Genomic DNA, 24009 nt, shown 5'->3' on the forward strand with positions numbered 1-24009 from the left:
CTTCTTAGCAGTAAGAGTTGTGATTTAGTGAATTATTGTAGTTCAAGCTCCTGGGAAATAAAAAGCACAAAATGTTCTGTACAACTCAAATAAGAATAAAGTATATTCTGACCATCAGGAGATTAAAATTCCCAAAAGGGAACTTCTTGGCAGAAAATGGCCAAAGTTATTTAAAGAGTGACTTCCCATCTTTGAATTCACCCATTGAATAAAACAATATTAAATCACTCTTCAATAATTCAGGGACCTTCATTTCTCCTACTTTGTTTAGCACAGAGCTTAATCACATGAAGGTCTCACTATATAAAGTCTCTGAAAGGACTAAAGCTTAACTCATTTAGTACAGAAATAACTCTGGACTTTCCAAAGTTATCTGAGCTTACACAGTCCCTGAAAATTCCCTTGAATAATCATTTCCTAGCATGTTTATGTGAACTGAATTTTAATATTGTCAACCTGCTTGTGAGCTATTTTGCAGTTGTTCTTTATTTGCATATCTTAGACGAAAACTTCCTGAAAATTCTTTCCATAAGGTCTTTTACCACTTCAAATTCAGAGAAGAAAAAGATGGGACATAAAAAAAATCAATCAGTAAATACTTGGCACATTAAAATTTGTGGTATCCCGCTGAGGAGGCACTCATATCCATTTTAAAGAATTCTCCTGTGTCTAATTATATGTCTAGATCGAGATTCAAATTTCAGATCTCTAAAGAGCTGGGGCAGTTCAAAGAACAAAGTATGTCTTTGTGTAGCAGGACAGAAATATTTTATTTATTGCTGCATTATTAAGTAAATGAAAATTAGCCCTATTCTGCTCTGAAATTAGTGTCTACAACTTGTTAAAACTCATTAAAATGGAACTAAAGTATGTGTTAACTTCACTCTGGAGAGAAAAATATTGTTATTTAAAATCAAACTACAAAAGTATCCTCCTGATCAAAGACAAATGTGTGAACTTGTAAGACAAAGTAACAGTATGACTGGCTCTCTTCCTTCCCAAATTTTATGACTACCTCAAAGAACAATCACCTTAATATCAGTAATTCAGATGTCCACATTGTATATCGATTTTCCAGGAAATTTTTTTATGGGGCAAAATTCAAATAGACAAAAAAAAAAAAGATAATCTAGAATTAAAATTAGTCAAAGGTAAAAAAAAATAGAAACTAAAAATACAGAAGTGGAGTGTCAACGTCTTAAATTATATTTCAGAAGTAGGTGCGATATTAATCCTCATTGTTTTGGAAAACCAGTAAAATGACCATCAAAATTATGGTAGAAATGAATAATGTACTTTTAGGTGACAAGTTAAAGATTAATTCCCAACCTTCAGTGAACTCTCAATGTTTCTATACATGAGAGGCCAGAAAATAGTAGTCTGCACAGTCATTAGTGCAAAAAAAAAATTTCACTGTCTATTCACAAGTTCATTCTTCAGTGAAAGGAAAGCTTGTCTTTGCATGCTTATGTTTATGGATGCTCAAGAGCTAGGAGTGACCTAGAACCAACAGAGATGACCAGCAGCAAATCCAAGCACAGCATTAGTCTGACTGAACCCTCACCCTCCTGTTTCCAAGCCTCCAGAGCTCTCGGGTCTCTCGGATCTGTCTAATCATGAATCCATTAAGTCATCTGGGCTGCCATGAAGATGAAGCTGACAGCACAGTTACTTGAGTCAGTTTAAAGAGGCCCAGGGTGGTTGAAGGGAAGGATTAGGAGGCCTGGGGTGCTAAAAGGCCTAGCTCCCAGAGATCCCAGTAGCACACAGCTGTCAGGAACACAGAGCTGCTCTTAGAGAAAATCTTTGGAGGGAAACAGGGATTTTGCAGTATATCAACAATTTCATCAGACTCGGTTCACCTTTCTACCTTCCATGGTACCATTGAGCGGATTTAAACAGCAAAGAGTTAGTGGGTTGATCACATAGCCAAGACATTTCCAGGATTTAGGTTCTGTGATTTGATGCTCACAGTAGAAATTATTTGGCGTTTAAATTTGACTTTGGATGAAACCTAGATCGCGTCTGTGAATCCTCCCAGAGGTCTTTTGTTGAACATGTAATATCTATTGAAGCAAACTAGTCGATCTCCTTGTTTCTATTTTGTTAAAAAAAGAAAAAGGCATAGAAACAGAGTTCATGATAATATATTTGGACAGATAGAACTGTCTTTGAGAAGGTATTACAGACTTCTCTGAACTCTCCAGAAAGCGCCCAGAATGTTGCCGCTAATTGGCATTATTATAGGTAACACATTTGTTGCTGTTGTTTCAGCAAGGGCGATCTTCCAGGATGAGAATTATTCACTGTTCAGCTACAGAAGTTCTTGGCAGTTTCATTCTACCCTTTCTGTTGTGGCAGAAGGTAGTTTACCACTGGCACTAACATTAACAGTGATACCTGTTCCTTTCGGTGGGTGTTTGTCGAGGTGTAGACAGAGAGAAGGAGGCAGTAATCATGTTCCATGCTCTATACTATACGCCAAATAGACATTATCTCCTCTCCCCATTCTTGTAAGTAGGCATTATTATTACCATTTTGCAGATGATGTATTAGAAGCTCAGAAAGCTTAAACGTTTTTGTCAAGGAACACTGGAGCAAGGATTCAACCCGCCACCCTCTTTCTCTTAACCACTTCTCCATATGGCTCCCCACTTCTTTTCACACAGAAGAAACTGACCAAGGACCATCAAAACATTTCTATTTCTCTATCCTCATGCTTATTACACCTTTCATTGTAATATGCAGCTCAGTGAGAGCCAAATGTGTCTTAGATTATATTTAAGGGAGAAATAAAAGAATTTTAAAAGGAAGGGTCTTCGTATATTATCTTTGATTTCAATTCCCATCTTTTACAGGAAGGAAAATGTACTTCAGTGATACATGGTGTCTTTTCTGAGGCAACAAAGCTCATTAGTAGCAGAACTTGAACCAGATCCTCAAAGCTCCACTTCAGAGCCCAATCTGTTTCTATTATATGAAAAAAATGACATGATCATTCTTGACCTTACAAATGAAATCACAGATAGATTCTTATAATCAAACTTGTTTCATATGTCATTTAATTTCTATCAAAATTTCAAAGGGCACATTTTGTGAAGAGTCTGTTTGGTGCATTTGCTTTTTCGTTCTGACTACACATACAGATGAACAACCAAGAGATTATTGCAACTAAGGGAGAAAAGGGCAACATTCAGGGCCAAAATGCAAACACCCATTCATAAATGTAAACCACCTCAATCAACCAGCTCTGTTGTTTACGGAGAACAAAGTTACTCACATCAGTCACCTGTGGGGCAGCACGTTGTATAGCACAATACCCTTGAGCCAATTCACATTTATTTCTAAGAACCCTTTCCAAAGAAACAGTTTTCTTTATGTCCTATAGTAGGAGTTCTTCTAAAATACACAAGACCAGGGCTTTCCACAGAGGCAATCACTATTTTAAAATGCTTTTAGGGGGAGTGTTAGTGCCATTCAATGTAAATTGTTAGGTGAGATCTCAGTTTTTTTTACCATATTATTAGAAATTATGGTCCAGACACCTCCAATTCTATTTTGTAAGGCCCTTTCAGCTAGCAGTGACCAGAAACCCAGGTTGAAATCACAGGTCTTTCTTTCATAAAGGGCAGACACTATTTGGAGCAAATGCCATGAGACGCTTCCACACAAATTCCTACAAGCACGTATGCCTTTTATCTTTGTCCTCATAAGTGACAGTGCACTACCTGTTGTATACATTAAAAAGCCTTTATCATTTAAAAAACTTGTATTTCAATTATTACCCACGGAATTTCTGTCCACAATTTTCTATTCTAAGTATATAATTGCTGGCTGAATGAAACACTGATGGTTATGGTATAAAAATATTTTGAAGACACCTATAGAAAATATAGACCATAGATAAATTATTGTCCTTTTGGATTAAATGACTCTTCCTGGTAAATAATAACCAATCATTAAATCCACATAGAGAAAAATAAACAGAAATATATCAAGCTTATGGGACAATTTACCCAAAAGATATAATACCCTTTAAATCAGTGAATTAAAAGGTAAATATTTAACATAAGATGAATACACTAAAAGAAAAGGAAATAGCACATTATGGAACACATAGAGATCATTTTATTATTGAAGATTAAATTTCTTTTTAATGATTAGTATTGGTGATCTCCTTTCCTCTATAAAAACAGATTTTGGAGAAAAATGATAATGTGTCTCTAACAGCCAAGCACCTCTGTATTGTTATCACTCCTATATGCATGGCCTCTCCAAAGCTGCTAAATAAAAGACTAAAGCATAAAAAAATATAGTTCCAATGTCACTGTACATTGATGTATAAAGAAACTGGACACACTGAACATTTAAATAGGTGAGGTACAGCCATAAAATCCATTAGGTTTGCTTTAAGTGTAATAAAATATATTTTCTCTGAATACAATGAATAATAAGCATCTGCATGTTTCAAAAACACAAGATCATTAATGCCTAGTCTGTACTGTAAGTCACCATTTATAGACACAGGCTCTATTTCTTTTGAAAGATAAAGAATAGTAAGCAGTTTACACATCAAATGATGCCTTTGGTTTTGCAATTTATATTTAAACCTTGTATTAAAAATAACATGAAGATGATTTTAAAATGAGAAAAATGACCTGCTTGCTAGATTGCATGGTGCAAAAAATAAATGTTTTGTCAGCTTACCTGATAGAAAGCCTTAGGAATCAGAGCACAACAAAGCCCAGCATCCAAGATGGTTAGACTGTAACACGCCTTCCCCTGCAGTTCTTCAGATATTTGACCACAGAGGCTTGCAAATTAATTACAGTTTTTTTCTTGCTTTCTCTGTGGACAAGAAAACAAAGAGACCTTTCCAGAATCCTCTCTGCTTATGCCTCCGCTTCCTGTTCTGAGATTCACTCTATGGTACCCAACATATATCAGAAAACAGCTTTGAAAAAAAAAAAAAAGAAGAAGAAAGAAAGAAAAAGAATGGCTGGCAGCACCCAGCGTGGTACCGCCATCTACTGGCAGACTTGCAAAATCGAACAAAAGACAGAACACTCCCATTATTCTCTATCTAGGGAGAAGGTAAACCTGTGTGGAAACGTCGTGAATCATCAAAGTGTGCAAGATGACAGCAGTGAGGTGAAGGAAGGTAACACTTCCCAAGTTGCAAAAAATGTAGTCTGTCTGCCACACCTGAGTATGTACAAAGAGATCCTTTTGCATACCCAGTTATTTAAAATCACTAGCAGATTTTTTTTTAAGTTTTATAAATTTGGAAACTTCTTTCACTTATAAATTGCTAAAAGTTTTTTTTTAAATCTTCAAATTTCTATTCAGAAATGATACTTATAGGCTACCTTATATCTTGTATGTAGAGTTTTGTAAGATCTCTTCTACGGCCTGCTTTGATTTTCTGAAAATATTTTCTCTTCATCGTGTGAATTATTTTCAAAATTTGTCACTGGGAATTTTAGAAAAAAAATATAATAAATTTTTGAGAAGAGTCTTTTTATGTTGTTTTATGGTAAAATGTTTACCAGAAACTACAAAAATATCCTTTACCTTGGTAAAGCCTAGTTAATTTAGATCATTGGTTATAACAAGGTGTATTTGTGCAACATTAGGAATTTTTGGAATTCATCCTAAAGAAGATAATTTAGATGAATTTTAATATGTAGGTCTTTAAATACTTAAGAAAACATATTTTATAATGATATTAAAACATACACTACATAATGAAAGTGAAAATTTCTACCTGTTAAGAGATTTCTCAATATAAATGTGACTTTTTCATTTGACTTTTCAATTTATTTTCAAGCAAACAACTGTAATTTACAAAAAAACTAAATACAGTTGTACTGATGGAACAACTGCATGGATAGACAACAACTAAGTCAAGAATTATATTAGCTTTGAAGACAAAGATAGAAACATACAGTGTCTGTCATTTTAAGCAGCTTACTTGTAACAAAGAGAGACAAATATAGCTGACAACATATTTTCAGCAATGTGCTTGGGAAACATTATTTACTTACTTTTTAATTATAGCCCACACTTTGCTTGATGGCAGAAAAATAAAGTCTAGTCAAAGTGAATCACTTGAGGCTCTTCCCAATGATTTCAGCTTTACACTAAACCCGTGCATGATTTTTTCCTTTTCCGTCTCTTCTCATGGAGACTGATGTAAGTTCAGAAAAACCTACATAGATGGAGAATTCACAGTGTGATCCCTAGCTTTTCCCCTTCCTATGTGAACATTCACTGAGGTCTAGAATCTGGTCTGATCCATGGATACTACCATCCCTCCACATCTAAAATGCACCCACACTTCCATTTGGCCCCAGAACATCATTCCTTCATCTTTACACGGCAGCATCCTTTATTTACAACTATTATTTATCTCAGGGTTCAACAGCCTTTCCTCTCAGGTAACTTTTGATCCTGGCCTTGGCAATGGAGGGAATAAAAACAAGTAGCATCTTTTCAGCATCACTCCAGGTTGTAAATGGATGATTAAAGCCCGCCTCCCTGTCCCAGGCAGCCATCTCTTTTCTACTGTTTCCAATCCAAGGGATATAAAGCACTCTGTGGGCTTTAGGCAGGTGAAGTGCAATCTCTGCTCCACCAAAATATCCATACTTCTCATTTTTCCAACTTATTACTGAGTAAAATACCTACAGTTCCTGTATCAGAGAATCCACTTGGGTCGGGTTCTTTTGCTTCTAAACGAACTCTCTTTCCAGTCAGAAGAGCTTTGTTTGGATTTTTCTTGCTATGTCATAGTGAATTGGATCTACAAGTTTTCCTCTTAAATCTTTCTATCTTATACTCAAGGTATCAGTATATTATGGCTGCTATAACAAAGTACCAAACTGGGTAACTTATAGCACAGAAATTTATTGTCTCACAGCTCTGGGGGCTAGATGGTCAAAATCAGATATCAGAAGACACATGCTCCTCCGAAAGGGGAAGGATACTTCCTTTTCCTCTTTCAGTTCCTGATAGCCTCTGACATTTCTTAGCTTGTGATAGTGTAGCCACATATTTTCACATATACATGATGATTTTCTTGCATCTCTTCACACAATCCTCCCTCTGTGCATATCTATCACTATGTCTAAATTTCTGTTTTTTATAAGGTACCCATTATTTTAAATGAGGGTAGACCCTAATAATCTCATTTTAGCTTAATTCTGTGAAGACCCTATTTCTAATTTAGGGCATAGTCTGAGGTACTAGAAATTAAGACTTCAACATATATTTTCAGAGTGAAGGGACACAATTCAGCCTCTATCATCTAGATTGGAAACTTTTAAATTTAAAGCACAAGAATATGATCATTCTTTTGACTCTTTCTGATGATAATTTCACTTAGACCATAATAGCCTTGGTATTTGGTCATAATTAAGGGTTAGAGGTTGGGATCTGGAGAAAAAGCCTCAGATATTATTTTAAATGTTAACAATAGTAAAAGTAATAATGAAATTGACATTTATTAGTAACATGTATCAGTCACCATTGTAAATGTTTTTTATATATTCATTTAACCTTCACCCACAGATATATTATTCACATTTACAGATGAAGAAACAATGAAATGTGGAGGGAAACAAAAACATACCAGTCAGTATTTCACATATTATTGGAACACACACGCATTATAAGAGAGTGAGATAGCTCCTATATTACAAATATTTACCAGGAATGGACGATCATAAAAAAGTAAGTTTCCATAAGTTAGGCCACTGCTACACACATATTTAATGCAAATTTATGACATCAGATTGTGTCATTGGATGAATTTTCAATTATAAGAAATATCTATATTCCAATGATTTCAACATTTTCTTCTCTAGTCACAGAAATTATCCCTGTTCACCATCATTTAACTAAATGTTCATTAATTGTTCCAGTCCCAAGCACTGCACACTAACTTTGCCACTAGAAATAATACTTAGTAGAATATTCATTCTAACACCCACCTTGAGGACGCTGGATACCCCAAACTGTTCCCCATTAGTGTCTTCTAGGGAGCTAATTTTGGGGGGTGGTTAATATTAAGATACATTTTAATAAGAATTGGATTGAACAAAATAAGAAAAGCTATAATTATTATGTCAGTATACCTCATAGCAAGAAGAAATAATAACTCAATGCCAAAAAAGAGACCTTTCCTCCATGTTGTTAAGAGAAACTGACTTTAGAAGGACAGAATTTGTCATTTTGAATAGGAAAATGGAGAAGTGACCAGAAGGGTGATGTTATAATGCTAACTTCTCTGCGTCATTCTGCAGACAGAATGACAAATAATGTTCAGGTCTTCAGGAAGTGGATCCTGGGGAGATTTAGGTAAAAATAGTTACTGGCTGCAAACATAAAGCTCCTGGAAGTAGAGTGGGATCTAATCGTACTTTGTAAACATATCCTGCATAAATAAGAAATATTCAGAACAGTGTAGAGCTAATGCTTCCCGTTAGGCTCTTTGGGTTGATCTCTTCATCCCTTAAGCTTCTGGTTCCTTGAGGTCTTTGATTTTAAAATTTTCATAGCCAAGTGCTTTTTCATGATATCTATAGATCCCATGAAAAAGTTCTTATTTGTGCTCTATCCCTCATTTTTTAGATCATTATTTCCCAAATGATGTTCATGGGAACACTACTGTCCTGATGAATTAATGAAGTACATCAACACACTCACCAGAATGGCTAAAATTCAAAACGCTGATTGTGCTATGGATGAGAATCTGGTGAGACAGCGATTCTCCTATATAACTGATGGAAGTGTCAATTAGTACAACGATTTTTGAACAGCAGTTTGGCATTGTCATCTAAAGCTGAGCACAAGTGTACCCTATGAGTAAGGGATGTTAAAAGGCAGATATCTGATAGAAATGTGTGTATATGGGCAAAAATTTTCATAGTTGCATGAAGGAAAACAGCAGAATTAAAAAGGAACCCAAATGTTCATCAGCAGAACAATGGATAAAGTAATTATGGTATATTTGAGACATAGAGATATGATATATCATACAGAGATTAAATAAGGAACTACAGCCACTCAGTGAGACATAGTGATTTTCACAAATGTAAGATGGATTAGAAAGAAGAGAGACAGATATAAATAAAACAAGCTTCTAATTATTAAACTTAAAACAGGGTAAATGTGTTCTAGTATTTGGAATGCAGATATTGGTTTCTCTTGAGATAAGATAGTCTTTGGCAAAGATTGGTTGAAATAGAAGCCATTCTGGGACTGGTATGATCATGTTTCTTGACTTAGAGGGGTTATTATGTAGGCATTTTTGATAGTTCATTGAATCAAATATTTATACTTTGGATACTTTTGTTTTATGTAGATTATCATTCCAATTACAAAAACACTCATACATCAATGTTGTAACATTTATACTTCTGGGGTGGGAAAGGGAATGAAATTGAAAGGTTCAGAATTTCCAGAATTTTATCTATATATTTCTGTTCTGCTTCAGCCTCATGCAGTCATATATTGGTGTATTAGCATAATTTTTTTTTAATTTGGTATCTTTCTAAATTGCCCAGGCTGGTCTCAGACTCGTGATTCTCCTGCCTCAGTCTCCCAAGTAGTTCGGATGACTGGAGCATATGGCCACACCCAGTTCTTATTAATATAATTTTTCAAAGTAAACTTAAGATATTAAAAATACATTAAATATTTCCTTTTATACCCTCTATACTTATGTGTCCCTCAGTTATTCCTTTTTTTTTAAGCTGAATGGATCTCTTTTTCTATTTTAAGTTGAGTCCACCCTGGAATCTATCTTCATTTAAGCTAATATTCAGCTTCTATTTTTCTGCATTCTGTCACTTTGATGAAAAAGTTACCTGCCACTGTGCTGGAATTTATGTTAAATGAACATAAATTGACTTCCCTTATGCTCTTTATGCCTCTACAACTCTATAGTGCACTTTAGATTGGAATCTCCTGATGATAAATACTGAGACTAACTCGTTTTTGCTCAGTGACTAATATATAAGTTGCCATGAGTTATATAGAGAAATAAATGATCTCCTGAGGAAGGGCAATGACATGCTTTCACATTTATTGAGTCTTTTCTCTTTATAACATCTTTAGAATTTGAAAAAAATGTATGTATGTCTTACATTTCTCATTTGGAAAAATTGAATCAGAAAAGCAAAAATTACACCATGGTAAAAATTATTCTAAAAATTAAGATAATTTTCAGTTTAAAATCTACTCACTAGATAATTTTATATATCAAAGACTCAAATATTCCAGATGTGATAACTTTCAAAATATTATTTATTAGATGTACTTGAATTCAATAACATCAAAAATTTTAAACTTTTATTATGAAAGAATAATACAGTAAAACATAATCTCCATGAGACATCCAGTGTAGATGATCTCCGGTGCTGTAGCTATATACTATATAATTTCAGGGTTTTTTAAAAATATATTTATTTATTTGTTAGGTGTAGATGGACACAACACAATGCCTTTATTTTTATGTGGTGCTGAGGATCAAAGCCGGGTCCCGCCCGTGCTAGGCGATTGCTCTTCCTTTGAACCACAATCCCAGCCCCTATAATTGCAGTTTTATAAAGATGTCTTGAAACACTAATCCTGTCTAGTTGCTGTTACCTTTATTGAAATTACTGTCCTTCATTGCTGTTCTCATCACCATTTCTCTCCAACAAGTGGCCAACTACTATCTATTCTAGAATACTCAGAGTAATAAACTTGATATCCTGTCTTGCTTTTCCCATAAACGACTTAGGTACCCTCTGCTGTATTCCCCAAGCTTCAGACTACACTTCATAATGTACTACACTTACATACTGACATATTTGCTTTCAATCACCCTCTTCAACACTCTCCTACACAAGACTACAAGTTCCTTGAGAGCAACCACAATACTTTCTCATTTCTTTTTTAAATTACCTAATCCAATTCTTGACATATAGTAGCGGGAACTCAATAGGTATCTGCTGTGGGTGGGATAGCATTTTGTCATCATCTATGTATTATTATGCCATTTACCACTCCCATTTAGAAAGCCAGTAACAAGGAAAGATTTGTCATTTGACAAAGAGTTAAATAAAAATTCTTCTATTTATGAAAAATAGGAAATTTTGTTCCATCTTACCAATAGCATAACACCCCATGGTAATCTATACTACCTATCATAATCTATACTACCTATCATACCTAACTTTACTACCTATCATAGAGCTATACATGTTTTTACAAGTGAAAATGATTCAGCCATTCATAGGACTAAATATTCTTAGGTACTTGTAAATGATGATTGGATTTTATTCACAGGTGTGAAGCAGTTAAGGGCAGGTTCTGGGAGATACACTTCTCTGCTCCTCTCAGGAAAGGTCGCCAGATGATCTGTTTACCCATATGCACACACTCTCCACTCTAGGGCTTTGTGACTAAGCAACAGGCCTTTTTTTCCTACACACTTTGTTAGTGTGACACTGTCAGACTGTCAGATCATCTAAGCATAGGGAAAATATTTTTTTTTTCCATGAAGCCTTAGTATCTATCATTGCTAATTATAAACAAGTACTTTAAGATAAATCATTTATTCAATCTCTCATTCTATCTTCTAAAATACAGTGCCTGCAAGTAACTGACAAAGTCTACATCTATATTGATAAAATTAATATGAGCAGAGTTAAATTTTTTATTTAATGTGTTTATATAGTTTTTAGAAAATATTCACTTGCATTTTATTTATAGCTTGACTTATGTTTTGCTGTTTATTTTGCATTATTAATTCTAAAACAATCAAAAGGCAAACCATTTTAGACAATATGACTTCTAAGTCTAAATGATGTGATGTTTTGAATATGTATTTTATGAAATATGTATTTTTGTTGTTTTTCTATTTTAAAAGACACATTTAACAACAAAATGTCTCACAGTTTGTAAGCTCACTTTTTTAGTGGAGAAAATAAAGGAATTATTTTAAAATCAGATTGATAATAATTGAAATTTCTATGTGTTCCTATTTCAGAAGACCACCCCATTAATTTCACACAAGGCACATTGATTAAGACAATATTACAATGTACTATGGGAAAGGAGAGGGGTTATTAAGAAGAGTGGAAGGATGAGTGATGCTGAGGGGAATTTGGAGATACTAATAAGGAAACTGGAGAGGAAGTAAGGGATTACATTATTAAGGAACTGTATCTACTAGAAAGAATAAAAAGGGAAGTGGTAAAGGATGTCCTGCTACTCTTGCAAACCTAGAAGAAAAAAATATCACATACGAGTTGATGGAAGTGGTGATGGATAAAGATGTATGTATTTGAATGATATTATACAGTTGTTGTCATAAATGTGAATTTCAGTCTATATCTATGTGTGTGGAAAAATAATGTATTAACAATAATTCAACTTCAGTTATTACTAGGGCACCTGCACCCATCATATCAAAGCCCCAGAGTCTTGAGTGAAGCCCAGACATAAAGGTGGGGGTGAGAGGTTCAATCTTTGGTTATACATTTGCATAGGTGACAAGGATTCATTTTTTTTCCATACCATTATTAAGCATTTCCCATTTGCCAGAAACTATTCTTGGTGCTTAGAATATTCAGTAAATGGAACAAAGATTCCTTGTTCCTAAGAAGCATATGTTTTAAAGGTAGAGAAAAGGTAGACAAAAGCAATTATCATAATAAACTAGTAAATGATATGTTAAAAGGCTATTTGTGCTAAGTTTGTCAAGTATCCACTGTTCTCAGTCTGTGTCCCAGTTCAAGGGATCTCTGCAGATATCTCTCCTCACTTCTTGTTCCCCTCTATTTCTCTTTATTCTTTTAAAACTTCTTGTTCCTTCACACTGTACTTTGGTAACCTAATATTCTCTGCAGTTCTCCAGCTATGGTAGTTGGGGTAAGTATTGAGTTTTATTTCCTACTATTTTCCCAGAGTCTCTTGCTCATCCTCTTTCTCTTGCTTGATGTCCCATCTGGACCGGGTTCCTCTTCTTTGACCTAGAAACAAACACCAAAATATTAGGGAGAGATCTGCTTTATTGAATGACTGCTAACTGCCTGGAAGATAGCAGTTGGAGGGTTTGTTCTCCATAGTATCAACTTTGACATAGGTAGTAAGTTTAAGTCAGAGTCTACAACCTAAGCATGAAGGAAATATTTTTTTAATATTCTGCAAACATATGTAATTTAGATTTTCATGCCCTTATCCCAATAAATTCTCAGAATAGTCTAATTATTGTTTTAAGGCTTATTGCTCCTCCTCAAACCACAAGTGAGGTTTCCAAAGCCTTAATTAATGATATCAGTCTTCTATACAAACAATTTATCTCTCAATTTTTCATTTATTTGTCTAACCTGAGCCTTCATCTCTCTAATACTCCAGCGTAAGATATGCATGATATGATTTCCTATGAAGCTGGAAATTGGTGTCTAGGGTCTTATTTCCTAATGCATAGCATGAAGACATTCCTCGGTTAAATAATATTATCTCTCCAGAGATCTTCCAAGAAAGTGTCTGTCTTCTACTCAGGGTTACACAAACCTATTCCTTTTCCCATTATTTGAAATAATTTCCTCAGTTGGGGTACACCTTCCGCATCTTATCACTGCTCCCAGGCATATACCTTCTCTCTTCCAAACTGCTTTTCAAAACAGACTTTCAGAGTCCATTAAAAGTATATCTAAAATCTATAACTTCTAAAAAAAAAAGAAACCACACTTCTTTCATTAGGGGCAAGGAAAGCTTCATCTTCAAACCCTTACAAGAGATTGGAGAAATTATCTTTCATTCTGCTAAAACATCAAAGACTATGAAAAAGCAGTTGCTCTGAAATTAAGTAGATTTTTCATACTAAAAATAATTCAAATTCTATCACAATATTGAGTAGGTAAAAATAGACAACACGGGGCTAGGGTTGTAGCTCAGTGGTGATGTGCTTGCCTAGCATGTGTGAGGGTCCAATTCTCAGCACTGCAGATAAATAAATAAAATAAAGGTCTATCAACAACTAAATTTTTTTTTAAATAAACAACATGATTTTGAGCCTGGATAGAAGAGTGGAAATAAAAAGTAGAGTAAGATGACCCCTGGGTTTTTGACTCAAGGAAAACAGAGACACTTTTTGCTTTTAATGAAGATGAACAAATCATTGGGGAGTTCAGTTTTGTGTGAAGACAAGGTGTTTAGTTTAGGGCTTTATGTATTTGGGGTGCTTGTCCAAATAGAAATGTCCAGTGACATTTAGATCAATTTTTAGTAACAACAACAAAAAAAGAGCTTTCAGTGGAAAACCATGAGTCAGAGAAGATGAAATCATTTATCTGTTTCTGGCCTCCCACCATTGTTCAGGATTCTGTCCCTTCAATTTCTGCCCAGAACTTGCTCTATTATGGAACTTTCATCTAACCTCATTTCTTCAATCACTATTTCAAATTATGGCATAGGTTCCTCTGACTATAAACAAGTCCCAGCATAAAAACAGAAAACAAGAAAAAGAAGGAAAGAAGGAGGGAAACATTGAGGAAGGGAGAGCAGGAGAGAGGACAGAGTTTCCTAACCTTAGAAGTTGCTCCAACAGCATCCTGTTTAGTCTTATGCCTTCAGTGACCATTTTTACTGAATGTCTCCCAAGTCTCCTTCCAGCCTGAATTTTTACTCTCTAATCATCAGCAAAGGGTCTTCAAAAAAGTATCTGTCTGGCTATGATGCCATTGCCACCCATTTGACATGGTCACCATGCTGAACAGACATTGGAAACAACCCTGTCTTACTCCTGTTAGTACACGTTAAATGTGTCCCTATTGCCTGGATGCAGTTTTACCTACTTCTCCCATCAGCCACACTGTTTTACGCACTGAATCACAAACAACCATTGCTCATTTCTGCCTCTGTGTCTTCATTTATTTCTACTATTGTCTTTACCCAGCCTTATAACTACCTTCTTCTCAGGGTCTAGATCAAGTTTGACATTGTGCATTAACACTCTAGCATCAATCCTTTCTGACCAATAACATGTCTAAAAGTCAATGGAACTTTTCACCATGAAATTAATATGAACCATCTTTCTTTATTGGTTATCTCTACTTTTATGTTTGGGGGTCTTACTCTAACAAGTATATTAGAAGTTTTACAATCAAGTGAAATCTTGTATGCCTTTGTTATGCTCTGCATGCTTGATAGAAATTTGTACTCACTAAAGGCTTGCTGACATAAAATAGACTAATTCACCATTTTCTTCTAACCAAGCTCTTCCATGAAATTCATTTCTTCAAGAATGAAACCTCAATAACATTGTTATGTATTCACCAACCATGTAACCTTGGGTGTGTTACTTGATTGCTCAAAGCCTTAGTTTCTGCAACTTTAAAAAAGTAGAGCACTTAATACAGTAACAGTCATTGCATTGTTCCCAATAAATACTCCTCAATATATTCTTATAAATTTTTATTTTAATTATAGCACTATAACTGTATAGCAATGGAGAGCTGGGAGATATCTTCATCACCTACTCTTTTCCTCCACATCATATCTGATCAATTTCTGATCACAATAGTTCTCTAAGCAGCAGCACAGTACTGCTACCACCACAACGATATTCTTACGACTCTTACAGTAGATACTGCATCATTTACTGATTGGTCACTCAAATGAAACCCACTGTTGCCAAAGATGGTACCCAGAGCACCACATGTCATTGTCCTAAGCAAAATCTTTAAGAAGCTCTAGTCTCCTGCTTTAGTCAATAAAATCAACCTCAAACTCTTGAACTTAGTCAAAAAACTCTTAGTCTAAAACTTTTGAATTTTGAATATGGACTAATTATGAAATGAAAACAAGAATTAATCTTTTGTTTCTCTCTGAGTAATAATGACATTGGGTTACATGAAAAAATTATTGCATATTTTAAAAGTTCATCCTAAATAACAAAGGAATATAATGTCATGAAAATCTGGAATTTGTTTTAAAATAATTCAGAAAAAAAGATTGATGAATCAAGTTTCATAAAATCTTGATAATGGTATTATATGATGATAAATGCACTATACTCTCTGCTTTTGAGAAGTTTAAAATTTCTATAATATAAGTAATAAAAGATAATAAACTTAATAATCCCATTTTATGTGCTACATATTTTTCATATTGGTAAGAGCAATTTTCCCCTACTCTAAACCTAATAACATTCTTTAATTGCTCCTTTTCAGCACTTGTTAGGTGTGGACATGAAAAAATTGTTAAATATATCACCTAGAGGATTCTAATATCATGAAAGCTTAAATATCTTACTTATCATTATAATCACTGTTTCCTAATATGATCTCTTGGACACATCAGTTTGTATGGTAAATAATTATGAGAAGTAATGTGGCAAAATCATGAAATGACAATCAAGAATCTTTGAGAGAAAGAATTATTTCTTTGATTAAAAAAAAAGAAGTAATGCATTTTGTAAGGCTATAACATTTTTAACCTGAGATCTAATCAAGCAACTAGAAAAACAGTGCTAAAATTAAGAGCCCTTTTCAGCAGGAGTAGTTATACCAGAAAATTATTTACTATATATGGAGACAAATAATTGTTTAAATGGAGACTACAGAGTTAATGGATAATGACTTTCACTATTTACCCAAATGAAAGAGTACCAATGGCATAATTGTTAGAGGAGTAGAAATCCTATAGGAAAATATTTGTTGTGTCAGAGGTTTAAGCTCTGAGAGTACAAAGACTTGCGGGAAAACTTACACATATAAAACTTGGTTTTCTGGTGAAAAACAATTTATTTACCATAGGTCTGCTCAATTATATGAACAGATCCAACAAATTCTTATATTTTCCTTGATAATTAGCACTAAGCATCTTTTAAAGGGTTTTTGCAGACAATTTTCTCTTTATTTTTCTTGCAATAGGTAAACTCTAGCAATACTAGTCCCCAACCTCTTAGTTTCCATTCAGATAAAAAGTAGTAATTTTATTTCCCTTGAAAAATGTTCTTTCAGCTACACACAAAATTCATGCCAAATTGGCAATGTGTAGTCTTCTAGAAAAATCTTTCCCTCTGCTACCTAGCAAGACAGGTGGCCCTGGCTTTGGTCCCATTTTTCTGTGTCACTACACACCTGGAGTCAATTGTTAAATCTCAAGTGGAGCAGGTGGGATTAGAGTGGTCTGTCATGCAGGAAATAAATGGACTTAGCACAGTGGTTTGCTTCTGCCCCAGGCAGACTCACTGAGTGGATCGGCGGGCATGGGCTATAGGAGGCTCAGGAGGGAGCCAAATAGAAGAGCAGATAATGCAAACACAGACCTTAGGTTCTAAAATAATTCCTGGAATTAAGTAGGGCCTGGAAGCCTGCTTACACAGTAGTTAAATGAGGGTAACACCAAGGCAGGTGCTCTGCATTGACTGGACAATTGTGAGAACTTGGATAAATATTAGTTGTTGATTTATTCTCATTGTGTTAAGAGTATCCATTTCCCAGCCTTAGGTAGATGCCACTAATTTATTTTATCTAGTCCCTCATTTATTCACTCACTCTTAAGATCATTGAGGAAGAACTAACAGCCACTGTTAAGTGAGATTGTAGTTCACTTTATCTGTGTAGGTTTGCAAACATAAATAAAAAAAGGAACTGATTAGTTCTGTTTTCTAGATGTAGAAGCATCAGGGATAGAATTGTGTCATTCATCTATGATATTTGATTATTATGAGAAATAAAAATTCTCAGTGTTTCATGTGAAAAAATTATAAAATCACTCATAGTAAAGGGCAATTGAGATAGAAAAACTCACCTGATATTGGGAAACCATGTAGTTCAGCATGTACACCCCTCTTGGCTCAAACCAATCAGTTCAAACCAATACCCCTTTTGTTCTGACCAATCACTCCTACCCAACTTGTTCTCGCCAGTGAATGTGCTAATCATGTTTTAGAGTTGTTATTTGATTTTCCCACGGTGTGTGATGATTTGCTATGATGTATGTGAAGTCCCTGCCCTCTCCAAAAAATGTATAAAAATGCTGCAAACCCTGGGCTAGGGGCCTCTCAGCGTCACCAGTTGCTGTGTGTGCACGCAGAGGACCAAGCTACCTGGCAATAAACATCTCTTTGCTGCTTAAAAAAAAAAAAAAAAAAAAAAAAAAACCTCACCTGAAATTTCATGAAATAATTCATGACAGTAATTGAATATTTTAAAAATACTCTGTTTTGAGCTATTCATTTACTCAACACATGTTTATTGAAAGCTTAAGGTGTTCATTCATTCTGATGGGTGGTGAGGCACAAGAACAAAATATTCCCCTGAACTTGAGGAGCTCACAGGCTACATCAGAAGACTGATAGAGAGAGCTCATCAGATTCAACACAATGCACTTGTGAAGAAGGAGGTGTGCACAGAGGCCACAGGACATCTAATTGGGACTCTTTCACAGAGAAAAAATAATAATAATTATCCCTTATTTTTCTGTGCAATAAAAACAGTTTGAAAATGGGATAGGAAGCTTTTAAAAATGCAGGTGTTCTGAAGTCAATGACCTTATGGAAGGGTTTCTGTGAAGGGCATTAAATGAGAGCTTCTAGGAAACAGTTTCAAAGAAGATTCACATGGCTACATTGCCATCAAGTAAATTTTAAGGCTTTGTGGGCTAATAGCAATAGAACTGTAATTGAAAACACTCAAGAACTTGCTCTTGGATAGGCAGAATTAATATTATCAAAATGACCATACTACCAAAAACACTATACAGATTTAATGCAATTCCAATCAAAATCCCAATGGCATTCCTCATAGAAATAGAAAAATCAATCATGAAATTCATCTGGAAAAATAAGAGACCTAGAATAGCTAAAGCAATCCTAAGCAGGAAGAGTGAAGCAGGTGATATCGCTACACCAGACCTTAAACTACACTACAGAGCAATAGTAACAAAAATAGCATGGTACTGGCACCAAAACAGACAGGTAGACCAATGGTACAGAATAGAGGACACAGAGACTAACTCACAAAATTAAAATTATCTTATATTGGACAAAGGTGCCAAAAACATTCACTGGAGAGAGAAAAGATAAGCATCTTCAATAAATGGTGCTAGGAAAACTGGAAATCCATATGCAACAAAATGAAATTAAACCCCTATCTCTCACCATGCACAAAATTTAACTCAAAATGGATGAGGGACTTAGGAATTCAACCAGAGACTCTACCTCGAATAGAAGAAAAAGTAGACCCTAATCTTTATCATGTGGGACTAGGCCTCAACTTTTTTAATAAGACTCCTATAGTGCAAGAAATAAAACCACGAATCAATAAATGGGATGGACTCAAACTAAAAAGTTTCTTCTCAGCATAAGAAACAATCTGTGAGGTGAACAGAGAGCCTACATCCTGGGAGCAAATTTTTACCCCTCACACATCAGATAGAGCACTAATCTCTAGGGTATATAAAGAAATCAAAAATCTAACCACCAAAACAAACAAAAAACCCCAAATAACCAAATCAACAAATGGGCTAAGGACCTGAACAACACTTCTCATGAGAAGAGTATATACAATCAATTAACAAACATGAAAAAATGCTCATCATCTCTAGCAATCAGAGAAATGCAAATCAAAACTACTCTGAGATACCATCTCACTCCAGTCAGAATGGCAGCTATTATGAAGACAAACAACAATAAGTGTTGGCAAGGATGTGTGGGAAAAGGTACACTCATACATTGCTGGTGGGACTGCAAATTGGTGCAGCCAATGTGGAAAGTAATATGGAGATTCCTTGGAAAACTGGGAATGGAACCACCATTCGACCCAGCTATTCCTCTCCTCAGACTATACCCAAAGGACTTAAAAATAGCATATGACAGGGACACAGCCACATCAATGTTTATAGCATCACAATTCACAATAGCTAAACTGTGGAGCCAACCTAGATGCCCTTCAGTGGATGAATGGATAAAAAAAATGTGGCATATATATACCCAATGGAATTTTACTCAGCATTAAAAAAGAACAAAATCAGGATATTTGCAGGTACATGGAGAAGACAATGCTAAGTGAAGTCAGCCAATACCAAAAAAACAAATGCCGAATGTTTTCTTTGATATAAGTAGGTTTGACTCATAGTGGGGTAGGGAGGGAGAGCATGGAAGGAATAGATGAATTCTAGATAGGGAAGAGGGGTGGGAGGGAGGGAAAGGAAGGAGGTAGGGGACTAGCAAGGATGGTGAAATATGATGGACATCATTATATAAAGTACATGTCTGAAGACTTGAATTGGGTGTCAACATACTTTATATACAGAGATACAAAAATTGTGGTATATATGTGTATTAAGAATTGTAACACAGAAAAAAGAGAGCTCGTATATAATTGCAAAACATAAAGAAAGAAAGAAAGAAAGAAAGAAAGAAAGAAAGAAAAGAAAGAAAGAAAGAAATTTTAATCCAAAAAAGTACATGTATAAAGGCATAAATTGGCATGAACATACTTTATATACACAGATACGAAAAATTGTGTCCTATATGTGATATAGAAATTGTAATGCTTTCCACTGCTGTCGTGTAGTTAATAAAATAAAATAAAATAAAAAGGTGAAAAATAAAAGAAAAAGAAAATCTATGTAAAAAAAAAGACTATTTCTTCCACCTTTCTCTTACTACTTATGTCTGGAGAAACTAAACTATCTGGTTTCTGAATGCGCGCACACACACACACACACTCACACACACACACACACACACACAACGAAAACACTCAAGACAAAGAATCTATAGAAATCTCATAAAACTAAAACTTTCAGGAGCAAGAAGTGCTTTGGACACTTCTGTGTCCCAGGTCCTCAAATGATGGCAACTAGAATATGTTTCTCTCCAGCTCTGGTCAGTTTTTCCCTATGCTTCCTTCTTTGTTAGGTATATGTACAAGGTATACTCTGCATGTCCTCACTTTCATCCAACAAGATTCAAGAATAATGAAAATGAATATACTTTACTACTTAGTGTTCCAGAATAAATCCAAGGAAAATCTCTGGTGGCCTCTGGTCAGGTCAGATACCCAACCCTGACTAATCACAAGCACCAGGACAACATGAGGCTACAAATGACCAAACCTGGGTCATATGCTCATTTTTAGAGAAGAAAATGGAATCAGTTCACTGATGGACTGAGTACAAGTTAGAGGTGGTTAGAGATGGGAAATCGGGGAGCTCTTGTTAAAAGTGAAAATAATAGCTACAGAGTCCCACTTACAAAACCCCATAGATTTCTTTTTAAATTACACTTTTTATTTGGAGGTAATCATAGACCCATGTGAGTATTTGAGCATTATACATTTTTCTCTAATTTAAAAAAAATTAATATCATTTCATTCTAATATCCAAAACTACTCTTAGAAACTAAAACTTATTATTTTAGTAAGTTATTAGAGAAAATTTCCAATATGTATCAACAGCTTTGTTTTAGAGCCTGGAAAGAGCTTGTGTTAGTTTGGTACCTCCAGGGAAACAGAACCTGTAGGATAGATGGATGGGTGGGTAGAGAGAAAAAGATAGATAGAAAGAAGATAGGTAAGGAACTGGTTCATGCAATTATAAAGGCTAAGGAATCAAGATCTGTAGCTAGCAAGCTGGAGAGTCAGGAAATCCAATGACATAAGTTCTAGTTAATTTCTGATCCAAGGGCAGGAGAGTCAGTGTCCCAGCTGAAAGACAAGCTGAGATACATCTTTCTTACTCAGCCCTTTATTCCAGTAAGGCCTTCAGTAAGGATTAGATGAGGCCTATCTCTATAGCAGAGAGCAATCTGAGTTACTCAGTCCATCAATTCAAATGTCTATCCAGAACTGCCCTCGTAGACATGCAGAAATAATGTGTGCCGGTCAAGAGGATATACACATTCAACTCCCACAGAGCTCAGTTTTAGTCCTGGCTTTGCTATGAAAAAGCCATGTGACTTTAGGCAAATTATTTGTGTTCTCATCTTCAAATTTAATATTAATTAAATTTTCTTGTCTTACCTGTCTCATAGAATTTTTGGTAAGACTAATAAAATAGCAATATGGTTTTTAAACTGAAAACTGCTACTAAAAGTTTTATGGAATTCTTCACAAACTATATTTTTGAAAGTTTTATTCAAAGTTGTATAAAGATTTCTTCCATCTGCATTATTTCTATCTCTTACATACACACAAACTAACTTGGGTTTAGCATCTAATGTGATAATTCAGCCTCTTATGCCTCAAAGAAAATTAAGATTTAGATTGATTTAGATTTTTCTTTTTCCTTTCCCAGACTTCAATCGACTCTTCTCCTTCTCCTTCTCCTTTTCCTTCTCCTTCGGTACCAAGGATTGAACCCAGGGGCACTTAACCACTGAGCCACAACTGCTAACTGCTGAGCCACATCCCAAGCCCTTTTTATGTTTTATTTAGATACACATTTTCACTGAGTGGCAAAGGGCCATGCTAAGTTATTTAGGCTAGTTTTGAACTCATGGTCTTCCTGCCTCACCCTCCCAAACTGCTGAAATTACAGGTGTATGCCACTGCAGGTAGCTTCCAATGACTCTCTATATTTATTAGTCATCTCAAATTTGGACACAATTCCATTATTTGGAAGCCCTTGAAATAAGACAAGAATTCATGATAGCTGGGTGGCTTCTAAAATGCCTGAACAAATAATATGCAACAATTCCCATTTATGAACCTTAAGAATAAATATTCCTATACATACAGTGACACTATAAAAAACCAGACCATCAATTTGTTTAAGGAATATACACAGCCAAACAATGCTTTAAACAAGCAGGATTCACAGAGTGGAATTTCCAAGGCAACTCTATTTTTATCTCTACTATATTTTAAAGAGAACTTGGTAGAAGTATTCTCTCTGCATATGGTCCCAACAGATATGCATAATCATTTGGGGGTTACTCTTAAATGACATGAAGTCTTATAGTCTCTCTCTCTCTCTTTTTTTTAAGAATATTTACAAATGCTCTTTATTATGTGGTAAAGTTTTGTTGCTATTTTTCCAGCACTTATTCCACAGTAAAGGAAAGAGCATATATTGGTGTTCTTGTATAAAAATTCATAACAAATGGGAAAAGGCAATTTATTCTGAAAGAAAATTTTTCTTGAAATATCTTTCTTAAACAATTGGGAATATAGAAAGAAGGTATTAATGTAAAAGAAGCATAAGAAAGTCTAAGTTCACATTTTCTTTTAAATTATTTTATAGTCTCATTTATCACAAACATTTTTAATTCTATCTGTCTATCTGTCTATATATACAGATATATATATAGATATTTAAAAAACAAATTTGAACTTGATTTAAACTTAGATTTTTCCTTGATTTTGGTGATAATAGGAATGCAATTGAAAAATCAGCCTCTATCTCAGAGCATAGCCTGTCCAAGGAAAGGGACTTGACCTTTGTCCTTGGATAGACCCACAGAACACTCCTAGGCACATTCCCACCCTGCTAAGTTGTTTATCTACAAATGAGATCTTCTGCTCCAGGTGTCCCTGACTCAGTCAGGCTAGGTGGGGACCCATAGCAACCCCCTAGCAGCCACCAATCAGCATGAGACAGGGAAATACCTGGGATACCAGATGACCCTCCCAGTAGTTTATGGTGTTGGGAAACCGTGTAATTCAGCATGAACACCCCTCTTAGCTTAAACCAATCAGTTCAAATGAATCCCCCTCTCATAGTAACCAATCACCCCTACCCAACTTGTTCCTGCCAGTGAATATGCTAATCATGTTTTAGAGTTGTTATTTGATTTTCCGGTGGTGTGTGATGATTTGCTAAGAGATGCTACGGTGTATGTGAGGGTCCCTGCCTTCTCCAAAGAATGTATAAAATTGCTGCAAATCCTGGACTTGGGCCTCTCAGCATCACCAGTTGCTGTGTATGCGCGAGGAGGACCCAGCTAGCTCACAATAAACACCTCTTTGATGTTTACATCGATCTTGGTCTCTGGTGGTT

At 35.1% G+C, this 24009-nt stretch overlaps 2 protein-coding genes across 8 annotated transcripts in view; one reads left to right on the forward strand and one right to left on the reverse strand.

Annotated features, from left to right (window-relative positions):
• Nucleotides 1-4970, reverse strand: part of LOC101973180 (sodium channel protein type 3 subunit alpha) — a 110146-nt gene extending 105176 nt beyond the window's left edge. For 4 of the 7 annotated variants that reach the window (XM_005315720.5, XM_021728584.3, XM_021728551.3 and 1 more), the window contains exon 1: nucleotides 4708-4969. The gene's annotated coding sequence lies outside the window, so the exon portion shown is untranslated. Of the gene's footprint in view, nucleotides 1-4707 lie in introns of all 7 variants that reach the window. The other 3 variants (XM_005315721.5, XM_040294404.2, XM_005315717.5) reach the window with 1 other exon arrangement.
• Nucleotides 1-24009, forward strand: part of LOC101972145 (sodium channel protein type 2 subunit alpha) — a 208214-nt gene that overhangs the window by 4336 nt on the left and 179869 nt on the right. The gene's annotated exons all lie outside the window — the stretch shown is intronic.

This window comes from Ictidomys tridecemlineatus, chromosome 7 (genome assembly GCF_052094955.1).
Source record: "Ictidomys tridecemlineatus isolate mIctTri1 chromosome 7, mIctTri1.hap1, whole genome shotgun sequence".
In the NCBI taxonomy this organism is placed as follows: Eukaryota; Metazoa; Chordata; class Mammalia; order Rodentia; family Sciuridae; genus Ictidomys; species Ictidomys tridecemlineatus.